General features: G+C 35.0%; 1 protein-coding gene across 1 annotated transcript in view; it reads right to left on the bottom strand.

The window, feature by feature from the left end:
* Gat (GABA transporter) overlaps nt 1–12,739 on the bottom strand; it is a 42,790-nt gene extending 30,051 nt beyond the window's left edge. Inside the window, exon 1 of the mRNA XM_070652356.1 lies at nt 12,518–12,739. The gene's annotated coding sequence lies outside the window, so the exon portion shown is untranslated. The remainder of the gene's footprint in view (nt 1–12,517) is intronic.
* Between the last annotated feature and the right edge of the window lie 319 nt (nt 12,740–13,058).

The raw sequence follows: 13,058 nt of genomic DNA, 5'->3' as shown, positions 1-13,058 counted from the left end.
ATCTCTCAGCATATCACTCAGCATATCATAGATACAGAGACTTAATAACACAAGTGGTGATGATAGGACTCCGAAAGTTGAACTACAAGGCTCAATTCCATTCAAATCAGACTCCAAAATGTAACCCTGTGAACTCTGGACACAGAGACATAAGAGACACATCTAAAACTCCTGAGAATCCTTTCACAAATTTTCACAAAATATCTGTACATGATAAGTGCTACAAAATGTTCCAAATTTTAAACAAACCAGTCAATTCAAGTCTCAATACCAGGATATTTTAAACAAAATTGAAGTTTAAAGGAACTATCAAGAGATGAAAATTTTCAATCGACTGGAATTAATGGTTTTGTGGGATTTCGTTTGAGATTTTGAGGTTAAGTAATGGAATAAATTATTGAATTTTGAGAGGGATTTATGGACATTTTAAGGAGCTTTTCTTGAGAATTTTAATAAATTTTGAGATTTTATTGTTTAAATAATTCAAATTTAAATGTTCATGATGAACCAGGTTTGGACAACCTTTTTTGGGTATGAAACACCTTGGTGGTGAGATTTGATTGAAGCTGCACATGAGATGGGGTTCATGGGAGAATTGGAAGGACTCTTATGTGGAGCCGACCCCACTGGGACCCGGACTCCCATGAATCAATAGCTGAAACACCTATTTGGACCTTTAAAGTCTGGACACCCAAAGTCCTGCCGACTCTGGATCATGGCATTCATGTTATACTGATGTAACATGTCACATAGTTTGGACAGCACTGATGAATATTCAATAAAATTCAAATTTGATAGACTTTAATACAGTATTGTCAAAATTGTGTGCCGCGGTACAATTGGGAATGCCATTAGCCGTATGTCATGTGCACCTTAGGTCTAGGCTTGCCACCAAGGTGTGCCATGTGCCCCTTAGTGTGCCATGAATATGTTTTGATGTGCCTAGGGTGTTCCATATTGCAAGAAAGGTTCCCCACCTCTGCTTCACAATCTTATAATACTCCACTTCAGGCACTGTCTTACAAGTCATAATAACTAACAATTTCTATCACAAATTACATGCCCTACAGAATTACACAGAATCAGAGACACAGAAACACACTCATGCGTCATATTGGAGTGAGACAGTAAACAATTCCCCAAAATATGACGCACGTCTTCAATTTTTCAACATTAAATTTCAAGATATTCTCTTAAATCTCCTATAAACCCCCATCAAGAGCCCCACTCAATAATTCAATCAACAATAATGTCTTTTATCATTACAACAAATCCACTTTAAAAAAAGTTCTCATTTCATATATATTGAATTGGTCAAAAGCGTAAAGAAAGGAGAATGTGGGGTAATAAAAGAATCAACCGAACAGATAAAAATAGAAGCAAAGGATCACAAAAAAAATGAAAAATCTCAGTCATCATAGTGGTATTAAAGCCTGGATTAGTCCACAATCTCAATTCACAATAATTGAGAAAATGTTTAATCATATCCCATATGGGGTGGTGGGGGGTAAGGAGGGAATTTAGGAATTGGAATCAAAAAGGAATGAATTTTTGAGGTTGAATGACAATTTTTGAAGCAGGCACGGACATAGGGAGGAGTTAAGGACCCCCTCTTCAAAAATTAAAAAGCTGATCATTTTGTAACGGTTTTTTTATTTTTGAATTTTTTTTGTTTGTTTTTTAAAAATCGGATGGATTTTTGAGATTGAATGACAATTTTGTATCAGGGAAGGGTAGCCAGAGAGTGTAATTGGTGGTTCATCCCTGATTGAAAATTAAAAAACTGTTAATTTTGTAACGGTTATTTTATGTTTAAATTTTTTTGTTTGTTTTTTGGAAAAAAAAAATCAATAAATGAAAAATTTTTGAATCAGGAGCGTAGCCATGGGGGTCATTAGGCAACCCCTCCCCCCTTCTATCGAGAATTGAAAAGTCATTAATTTTGTAACGGTTTTTTTATTTTTGAATTTTTTTTAGCTTTTAAAAAAAATTCAAAAAATAACGGTCGGGCCTCCGCTCAATTTCTGACCGATACCTCCTTCCTCCCTCACTACCCCCCTGATTCCTGTCAATGTAAATTCTCTCTTTAAATGTCCAGAACATGGAATTGGAACTGGAAAAAAGCTTGAAGGACGAATGAATAAATTTGAATTGAATTCTGCTATTTAGTATTCATGACTAAAGCTTTTGATTTTCTTTTTTTGTATTCAATCCTTTGAGTTTTATTCAAATTATGTGATTATGTTTTGTGGGATGAATGATTTTTTGAGGGGGATTTTGTGGGATTTGAAGGATTTGAGGGATTTGAGGGATTTGGGGGGATGAATAGGGGATGAATTGGGATTGAATGGGAATGAATTGGATGAATTTGGTTGGTAAATTGGGGATTATGTAAGGAATTTGGGTTCATCTGTATTTACTGTCTATTCCTGAATAGAACAAATTGGTTAGTCGGGCAAAAATCCAGACTGAGGTCAGTATGACTGTCATGGTGGTGGGAATTGGCTTAAATCAGGCAACATGTTAGGGTTACTTCGATTTGAACCCAGATTTTGGTCTGATTAAGCAATTTATCCCAAAAGACACAGATCTGCATGAGTTTATCGTAATCTGGCATGTAAATCCAAAAAATCATAGGACATGGGTCTGAGTTCGAATCCCAATTCAGCATCCATCATCCAAATCCCCACTATTTCCCATCATCTCCAACTTCCCTCAAAACCCAACAAGTTGTCCATTATTCATTCCTTCATATAATTCATAAGCAACAATGAGGACATAAAAGAAAAACTTGCCATCCACGCCATTCTATTGTCTAAATTCTATTTCCAAAAATACACTAAAGCCAATAGAAGTCGAAAAAAAGGAAGGAAATTTTCATAAATGATGAATGGCTGCTTTTTTGTTGACATTTATGAGCCATTCTGCTTTTTCCTTAAACTTATACAAATGTCTATAATAAGTCATACATACACGCACATGCTCATAATATATAATTTTACTTATTTAAATGAGAATATATAGCTATTGAGATGCTTATAAAATGTGGGGTTGGGGGGATGGGGGAGGATGGGAGAGGAAATGATGAAGAAGACATAAATTTGCGAGATTTTAATGTACTTAGAGGCAGTGGGTGGGTAACTTGTATGCTGTGGGACATGTTGGTAGTACGCGTCGACCAAAACCGTACAATTTGTAGGGTTCTTGGCAATTTTAAGGAATCTGGGAGCAGTAAGACACGTTGCTGGTGTGCGTCGACCAAAACCGTACAATTTATAGGGTTCTTGGCAATTTTTAATGAACCTGGGAGCAGTGAGACACGTTGCTGGTGTGCGTCGACCAAAACCGTACATTTTATAGGGTTCTTGGCAATTTTAAGGAACCTGGTAGCAGTGAGACACGTTGCTAGTGTGCGTCGACCAAAATCGTACATTTTGTAGGGTTCTTGGCAATTTTAGGGGAACTTGGGATCAGCGAGACACGTTGCTGGTGTGCGTCGACCAAAACCGTACAATTTATAGGGTTCTTGACATTTTTCAAGGAACCTGGGAGCTGCAAGACACGTTGCTGGTGTACGTCGACCAGAACCGTATATGTCGAAGGGTTCTTGGCATTTCCAGATGTGTCTAGATGTGCCACAACACACAGGTTGCCCACCCCTGGCCTTAAACATTGTTTCAATGCCTTCCCCGTCTCGCTCTTTTGAGTCTCAAAAAATAAGCAAATATTCTCAAAAGAATTCATTCATTTTTTGTATATTAAACATACCTTATGAATTTATTAAGGCATACATAAAGCCATAAACATTCTTTTTAAGGAACAACAAAGAATTCAATCTTCAAAAAAGAATTTAACAATTTTATGTATCAAAGTCTACTCATTCATGTCATTTTCAACGTGCTGTTGATGTTCCTTAATGACTGACTTTTTTGTTCCTTATACAGACTGTAATTTAAGAAAACTTAATTTATTTTGATTGCGTAACAAGAATGTGATTTGCAAGAAAATATAAACTTTTTAAATGAGTTTTGCTTGTTGTTGGAACTGAGATTATAAGGAATTTTAAATACGATAATGTGATGTAATTTGAATTATGTTTAAGTTAATTGGGGTGTGTTGATGTTGATTGAGGTATATTGTGTTAGGATTTGAGGAATTATGAGGCAAATTAGTGGAATTTGAATGTTTAAGGCGGTTCAGGTGTCTTTACACTCGAGAATTGAGATTCAGGTGTCTTTACACTAGAGATTTTGAGTTCAGGCGCCTTTACACTTCAGGTTTTAGGTTCAGGCATCTTGGAACTTGAGAATTCCGGATCAGCTGCATTCACATTAAAGCTTTGATGTTCAGGTGTCTTCACATTAAAAATTTTCAAGTTCAGGTGTCTCTACAATAGATTTATAAGGTTTAAGTGGCTTCATATTGGATCAATTAGATTCAGATTCCTTTAAACCTGAACTTTAAAGTTAAGACACCTTAACATAAGAAATTTTAGATTCAGGTGTCTTCACATAGGAACTTTTGAGTTTAGGCACCTTAACAATTATTTTATTTGATTCAAGCACCTTCACAAAAGAGATCAGTAGTTCAGGCGTATTCACAAGAAACTTGGAAGCAGACTTGGAAGTTTCAAACGCATTCAAACTTGAGTTTTGAGATCCAAACATCTTTACACTTGAGCTTTAAAGTACAGACGCGTTCACACTGAACCTTTTCCATTCAGCCGTCGTCACACTAGTGAAGTTTGAAGTTCAGACGTCTTCACACAAGAGTATTGAAGCTCATGTGCCGTATTTATCTTCTTGTGCCTTCACAACATAGTTTTTAGTTTCAGGCGCCTTTACAATAGAACAAATAAATTCAGGCGCCTTCTCTTTACTATTAAAAGCTTTAACTGCCTTTACATTAGATCATTGAGATTTGGGTGCTTTCACACTAAACTCTCCATTCCACAAAAAAACTAGTTCAACGCCACTAAACAAATCCATTTAATACCCAAGAAAGACTCTCAAGCATCGCCATATCTTCAACATAAATTCAATCCTTAACTCTCAAAAGGAGCTTCCGTTTTTATCTTCCTTAAGTTTCCCATTTATCCTTCTTTCTCACTCTCTCTCTCATCCTCTTAAATCTCAATTCATTCAACTTATTTCCGACTTCCTACCCCCAACCCCAACCCCAACCCCGAATATAACTAAACTTTCACATCGTATCATCATTCATCCATTAATAGCTAAAAGGCAAGTTAAGAGATTGAGAAGGAAAAACTTTTTTCTTTTTTTTGTGTCTTCTTGCTGTGTTGCAGGCACGAAAGGCACTTGCTTGTTTCATTAACTCGATTGGAAAATTTATTAATGTGTGTGCGTGCATGTGCTCTCATGTGTGGATATATATTGGGATGAGCTTTGATTATCAAGTCTTGAGATTCAGATTAGAATTAAAAAGTTTTGAGATTTATTTGGGAAATGAGGAGTGAATTTAGGTGGTGTTTGGTGTGAATTACTATAGTGTGGAGGCACCTGAAGTTGGAATCTCAAGTGTGAAGGCACCTGAACCTCAAAATTTCTTATGTAAATGCGACTGAACTTCAAAGCTCAATTGTGAAGGCATCTAAATCTTAAAGTTTCAGTTTGAATGCACATTAATTTAAAAGCTTCAGTGTAAAGATGGCCTTGAACCTGTGTGAAGGCAACTGTACCCTAAATCTACAATGTAAAGACGCCTGAATCATGAAATTCTAGTTTGAATTGCAACTGAAGCTTCCAAGACTGTTATAAAGGCACCTGAAATTCAAAGCTCTTATGTAAAGACGGCTGAACTTCAAAGTTCCAGTGTGAAGGCACCTGAACTTAAATTTCTAACCCCAAATCCCCTAGAATTCTCAAAAAGTCTTCTTAAACATCAAAACAGTAAATTTCCCTTCTTCTAGATCACATAACTAAACCAGTCACAATAGAAACGATAAGATTTCCATAAAGTATATAAAAAACAAAACTTTTAACTATGGTATCAGATTTCCCTCATGTGAATCATTCGTATGACGTACACACACACACACAAGTCTGAATAAATCAGCATTATAGTTTGAACATTTTCTATTAAGATTGTGATCACTAATGTGGAAGATTTAATACGTTAAGAAGTTCAAACTTTCAAATTCGGCAATTAGAAAATAAATTTTTGGATGAAGTCAATTAAGAATTGAGGCTGGGGCTGGGCTTTTTTTGGGGATAATTTAAATTAAAAATTGTTCATGTGTGACGAATTTTTGAATAATTTATTCATGATTAAGTTTATTAGGAATATTGAGATGATTATTAGATCCTTTTGAAGTCACAACAAACTTTTATTTCCATAATTTACATAATAAAAGAGAGACTCAAATATCCTCGAGGTCAGTAACAAACTTTTGAGCTTTTTAAGCTTCCGATTTAGTCATTCATGAAAAAAAAAAGTTTTATTTTTCTAATAAAAATTATTAAAGTTTTTTGGATATAAAAAGTTGTTATTTTTTTTTTTTGCTACATCATTGAATATGACATGGAATAGAGTCTGTGGCAGGGATGGGCAACCTGTAATTAACTAGGAATGAATCACACGTCTAATGTGCCTAATGCGCTTAATTTGCATAGTGCGCCTAATTTGAATTGTGCGCATAGTCCGCATAGTGCGCCTAATCCACAAGATGCGCCTAATTTGCAAATCCACATAGTGCGCCTAATCTGTATAGTGCGCCTAAACCGCATAGAGCGCATAATCCATATAGTGCGCCTAATTCGCATAGAGCGCTTAGTGCTCCTAGTGTATATGCTGTATCTGTTGCACCCAGTGTACCTAATGTGTCCAGTGCGCCTAGTGCGCCTAATGTATCTGAGTGTATAATGCGCCAAGTATGTCTAGTGTGCCTAATATGCCTAGTGTGCTTAGTGTGTCTGGTGCGCCTAATGCACCTAATATGCCTAGTGCTCCTAATTTGCGTATTGCGCCTAGATTTCCCAGTGCTCTTATTATGTCGAGTGCACCAAGTGCGCTTAGTGTTTCTAGTGTGCCCAATGCGCATAAAATGCCAAGTGTGCCCAATGCGCGTAGTGCCCCAAATGTACCTAATGTACCAAAACTCATAGCTTACCCACCACTGTCTATCCATCCAAAATTTTTCATATAATATCATTTAACATTCATCATTTTTTTCTTATTTATTTACATTTTTTTTTGTGTTTCCCATGAACCTTTTTTTTAACTTCGTCTTTGGGCTACATGTAAGTAAATGATACTTTTTTTGTATATTTTTATTTATTTCAATGAAAAAATAATATTTAAAATCGAGGAGCATAGAAAAAAAAGTTTGAATGACCTTCGGGTTGTTGGGATGAATTTCTTGTGTCGGAAATTGTAGCTTCATATTAGATGAATTATTTGATTGAGTTGAATTAAGTTGAAATGAAATTAAAGGTGAAAAGGTTGGATTTTTATTGATTTTTATAGGAGTTATTGGGAGTTTTGAGGTTATGTGATGGATTTTGAGGTTATGAACTTTAATTGGAAGACTAGGATAGCACAAATCAACTAATCGACCCCAAATCACCGATGTGACTCAGACATGGAACCGGATTAGACTCAATTTTGCCAATTTTTGTATCAAATTTACAGTTTTTTGTTCCAATATTCCATCAAATTCCTCCCTAATTCCCCATTAAATCCACCAGTCAGTAACTAATCCTCAACTCCCCACTCATATTCATCCTACAACCCAACCATGTCCTCATACTCTTCCCCCTCTTCCTTATCAAAAATTAATCTAACAATTTTCTAAACAAAATAAATTAAGATTTTTAAAATAAAATAACAAAACAAAAAAGCACAAGAATCTCAGCAACAATAAACTAAAAATTATGTCAACTACACTAACAAATAAAAGAAGCAACTAAATGAATAGCTATGAGCACAAAAAATCTTTTATTTTCATAAATTTCCGGTCTGCTATGAATACTAAACAACATCATGACTCAGTGGTGTAGTTAGAGGGGATTTTTATGGGATTTTGTGGTATGAATGGCAACTAAGGTTGCTTGCTTACTTATGGCGTCCCTTTCAGGGGCTTAAAGTCTGCCAATTCCAATTTCATAAGCTTTTAGCCCTTCCTCGAGTCATTTTGTCATCGACAAAATTTGACTTAAAGATCTCATTTAGTGGAGCTTCCACAGTTCTAAGCTTGAACTTATTCAGTAAATAAATTTAAAAATTCTCGATTTTGTGAGGATACTCATGACCCTGCTCTTTGAACTGTTTGGTATCCAGGGCCAAAATATTACAATAGAACTCAAAATCGACTTGAATTTTGTATGGAAAAGTGTCTGACCCTTATTTGGGAATGTATGCTGAAAATTCTAAGAATTTTTCAGAATTCTAAAAATTTGAGCTAATTTAATGAATTTTGTCATGATTCTCAGCTTATACTCCATCCACATCCTACGCCACTGTCCTTTATTTTTGTATCTGCTGCTTTTGTTTTATTCATTCTCGTTTGTGTTCTTCTTGGAAGGCAGCAGCGAGTAAAACGTTCAGAAATGAAATGAATGAACGTGGATATAAAGATAGAGAAATGTTGGATGGGACTTAAGATTTATGGAATTTATTGAGTAATTTCTACTTTGTGGATGTTTGAATATTTTTAGAAAAACAGTTGGAAGACTTTTTGAAGGAATTTTGAGGAATTTTGAAAAATTGGAAGTTAATTTGGATTTTGTATGGGAATGGATACTTCGAGCTCTGGATTCGACTCATTACGACGTCAAAAAATGGAGATTGTCTGATTGTGCTGCTCGGAATATGAATATTTTTACTATTTTCTGATGACTGACTGTACCTTGCTTCTCAGTCGTAATCAGGGAGAGTCGAGGCTGACCTTAAAGCCCCCTAACTTCAGTTTTTGCTGAAATTCTTCAATTTTTTAAGGTTTTTCATCAAAAAAGACATAAATCAGTCCTAAATTTTGAAAATGCAGCCCAAAATTGGCAGGACCTTGAGAGTCCGGAATCGAAAAGTCCAAAAAAGACGCCTCAACTGTGGAGTTGCCTCCAAAAATTCCAAACTCAAATGGATCCGACTCCACCTTTTTTGGGAGCCGCTTCCACATTTGAGTCCATCCAACTCTGTTCTAACCACTTCCCACAACCCCTCCTGACTACACCCCTGCCATGGCCAATGCATTTCACTTGCCATGAGAAGCATCCAGCAGTTGCACATCCATTAGTCATTGCACTTCCTTATAAAAACTAAAAGAATGAATTAAGACACAAACAAAAAGAAGGAACTGAAATTTGACTTGCATAATTGGACTAATATTAATGAATATTCATAAATTAAGCATCTAAAGCATTTTTCCAAGCAAGGCAAGGTGGAAATTCAAGAAAATTTCTTAATTAAGAAAAAGCACACAAAAAAAAATTTATTTAAATTCATTCATTTGGAATGAAAAGCTTTTCATGCTTGAATTAACTTTTTGCTGCATTTTATTTTGTTGAGGAAAATTCAAGGAAAATTATTTTTTTTAAGAAAAGTGATGAAAATTTATTTAAATGGAAATTTTTTGAGTTTTTCAATTCGGAATTTTAATTTATTTGTTTTTTCAAATGTAAATTTAATTTAAAGTTAATGAACTTTTTGTCAGATTCGAATTTTGGAAATTTTATTGAATTTTTTTTTGGAATGAGGATGCCTGGGAAGGAGGGGGGGGGGTGCTTGGTTAGGATTTTATTTGGAATTTTTGATTTTGGCAAGAAAATGCAACAATTTATGATACAGATAGACAATCTAGGCTTCAAGTCGGAGCGTCGGAGCATGGTTCCAGTAAGTAAGTAAATATAATAGATATAGATGGGGTTGGGGGTCCTATAGAGTTCAAAAACTCCAGAAAATTCTCAGAATCCCAAAATTACATCATATTTTGGACAAAATTCTTCAATTGACCCAACAAACCTCCAATTTCCTCTAAAAAAAATCCCCAACAAATCTCATCAGCCTCATCAATCTATGTCCAATTCCCATTCACAACACGTGGCTCTATACATCAAAAATTATTAATTAATTAAAATAAAAGTAAATTCTCAACTCAAGAGAACTTGACGATGAGAAAATTACAAAATCGCATGACTCAAGCCAATTGTTGATGAGACATGGCAAAATATGATTATGTAGCCGGAAGTACCTCATTGACTCATTTTCTGATTCACTTTCTTACAAGATGAATTAAATTAAATGTTTTTTTTATTATAATTAGATTTTTTTGTACATTTTGAATTGAATTATGGAAGGTTGTGTGTTGTGTGTAGTTAGTCATTGGTATTTGATGGGGAAGGAGGTTAGGAATGAGGTGAATGAAGCTGAATTTTGAATGCAAAATAGCAAATTTAGAAGTATTGGTCCTACAAACAGTTTAGAGAGCTTAAGGACTGCATTTTTTGAGCTAAAATTCTGCATCATGACTTTATAGACTGAACTATGAGCATAACATAGCCAGTATGAGCTTACAGACTGCAATAAGAGTCTAATATTAATATTATGCACTTATAGCCAGCAATATGAGCCTAATATCCATAATTTACACTTGAAATCTACAATAATAGACGAATATATGCACTGTGAGCTTAAATACTTCAATTTGAACAACAAATCAGCTTTATAAGCTCACAAACTACACTGAGAGCCCAATATCTGCATTTAAAGCTAATAAACTAAGCTGTCGATTTTGACAGCATTCTAATTGGTACTGGAAATTGGCAGACAGAAGCTAGCGATAGTGCCTGCTGAATTCGGATCGATTACTCGACTTTAGTTGTTCGAGATCAGAATTGGCAAGACTCTGGGAGTCGGACTCGAATAAAGATGGAATTTCAATGGATTTGGACTTAAAAATTGAGTCCAACCAATTCTGTCGCCTTCTTTGGGAGACGCCATAAATCACAATTGACCTCTACAGGCACCAAAGTAACTCAATAATCACCAAAACTGCATTCAAATCATCACTACAGTCTCTCTACATCCCACCCACATACAATGTAGTCACTTCACTACTAAAAAATACACAATTAAACCATCAATTCCAAAGTAAGTTATTTCCACCTATTCAGGGCAATTAATTGCATTTAAACATGTAATTTTAGACATACACAATTGAACACAGGCAATACATTTCAATTTATTTTCTAAATTATAGATGCATTTTTATCACTTTCAGCAGTGCTGTACATCCATTAATTGCACTTACAATTAATTTGTAAGCATTCTTTACAGTTTGGTCATCGATTGATGGAGGTGTGGGTTGGATGGGAATGGAAATTTATGAGTATTGAGTGGAACTGATGGTGTTGATGAATTGGAAGTGAAATTGAGGGCTTTTGGGGGATTTTGAGCATGTTGAGCTTGATATTGATGGGAATTTTGGATATTTAGGCATCAAATTGACTTAAAATTGTCAAAAATTGTGTCATTTTTGGCTTATATCCTGATAATATTGGCAATTCTGGCCATTATGGCATTTCTGACATTTTTAGCAATTCTATCAATTCTCAGCAATTTTGGCTTATATTCTGGCATTTCTGGTTTATATCCTGACAATTCTGACAGTTTTGGAAATTCTGGCAATTTTGATAATCCTGACTATTCTGGCAACTTTCGCAATCCTGGCTATTCTGCTTCAAATCCATCAAAATTCTTAAAATCTTCCTAAAATTCCCAAAATTTGCGCATTATCCTACTAAAATCTGCGTATTATCCACACAAAATTCCCAAAAATTTGCACATTATCCACACAAACTTTGCGCATTATCATCCTAAAATTCTGCGCATTATCCGCGTAAAATTCCTACAAAATTCCCACAAAATTCACCAAAAGCCATCCAAAAATTCCTCAAAAAAAAATCTCCAATTCATGCTCTTCTCAAAATCATCAAAAGGAACCACAAAAATTGCTGAAGTTTATCGTTGTCATGTCACTAAGCTCATTTATGCCTGTATGGCTGCCATGTAACCACACACAAAATTTGCTATGTCATCAACAAAGTTTTTTGTGTTATTTTTGGCAACAAATTTTCAAAATGTAGAGAACTATTGATTGAGGATGTTTAGTTACGTAGCAACGAAATAAAGTAATTCGAACTTTTGTGGCTCGGGATTAGTTTGGAAGTGAAGTTTTTGAATAATTTAGAATAAAAATATGATTTTTGATGAGGTTTGAAATTGAAAATGTTGAATTAAAATTACAAGAAAATGTAGATGCAGCCAATGCCACAGCTATATCATCCCTGACTTTCCCAATTTATATGCACAAATATCCTCAAAAAAAGTTATTTCACATCCAACAAAAACTTTTTATTTGTTTTATCAAAAATTTCATGTTTTTTTTAGTCCATCCAAAAATAGAATTTTATGTAGGAACAAAAATCACGAATCCTTGCAACATCCAGCATTGCTTAATACGAGAATTTCCATTAAAAAAATACCCAAAAATTTCACTTACAGTCTTTCAGTTTTTTTTAGTTAATTTATTTAATTTTTTTCACTTTTTTTCTCACTTTTTCTTCTTATTTTTGAACTTCCACGCTGTAAATCCACAAAATTTTTTCCACTAATTTATTTCAGTCCACAAAAAGGCTCTTTTACTGTCCACAGTTCCAAAACTTAGTCACTCAACCGCGTCTTATCACCGTAACTCGTCGATCGCAACTGATTATGGTTAGCTCGTTGGATGCACACTGTGGAACTGATAAATGATTATTTTTTTTATGTGCTTTTGTGTATGCTCCATTATGACTGTAAAATAGTCAATTGTATCATTGTGTATGGCAGTGGTGGGGAAGCTGTGTGGATGTGGGACAGCTTAGAAGTGAGGCTTGATTGGAACCGCACACGGCATGCAGTTTAAGGCTTTTTTGAGCAATTTTTGGTGTCACACATGAGTGTCGCGACACCATGACACATGAAATGCAATGAACAGTAAGCCGGCATTTTTGCAGCACAGCGACACACTTGTGTGTCATCAAAATGTCCTGAATCGTGTG

The sequence above is a fragment of the Chironomus tepperi genome, unplaced genomic scaffold (assembly GCF_022539635.2).
Source record: "Chironomus tepperi strain 1889 unplaced genomic scaffold, CSIRO-AGI_Ctep_v1 contig_486, whole genome shotgun sequence".
Lineage (NCBI taxonomy): Eukaryota > Metazoa > Arthropoda > Insecta > Diptera > Chironomidae > Chironomus > Chironomus tepperi.
The sequence above is the reverse complement of the archived record's forward strand: the minus strand, read 5'-3'. Positions and strand labels throughout refer to the sequence as shown.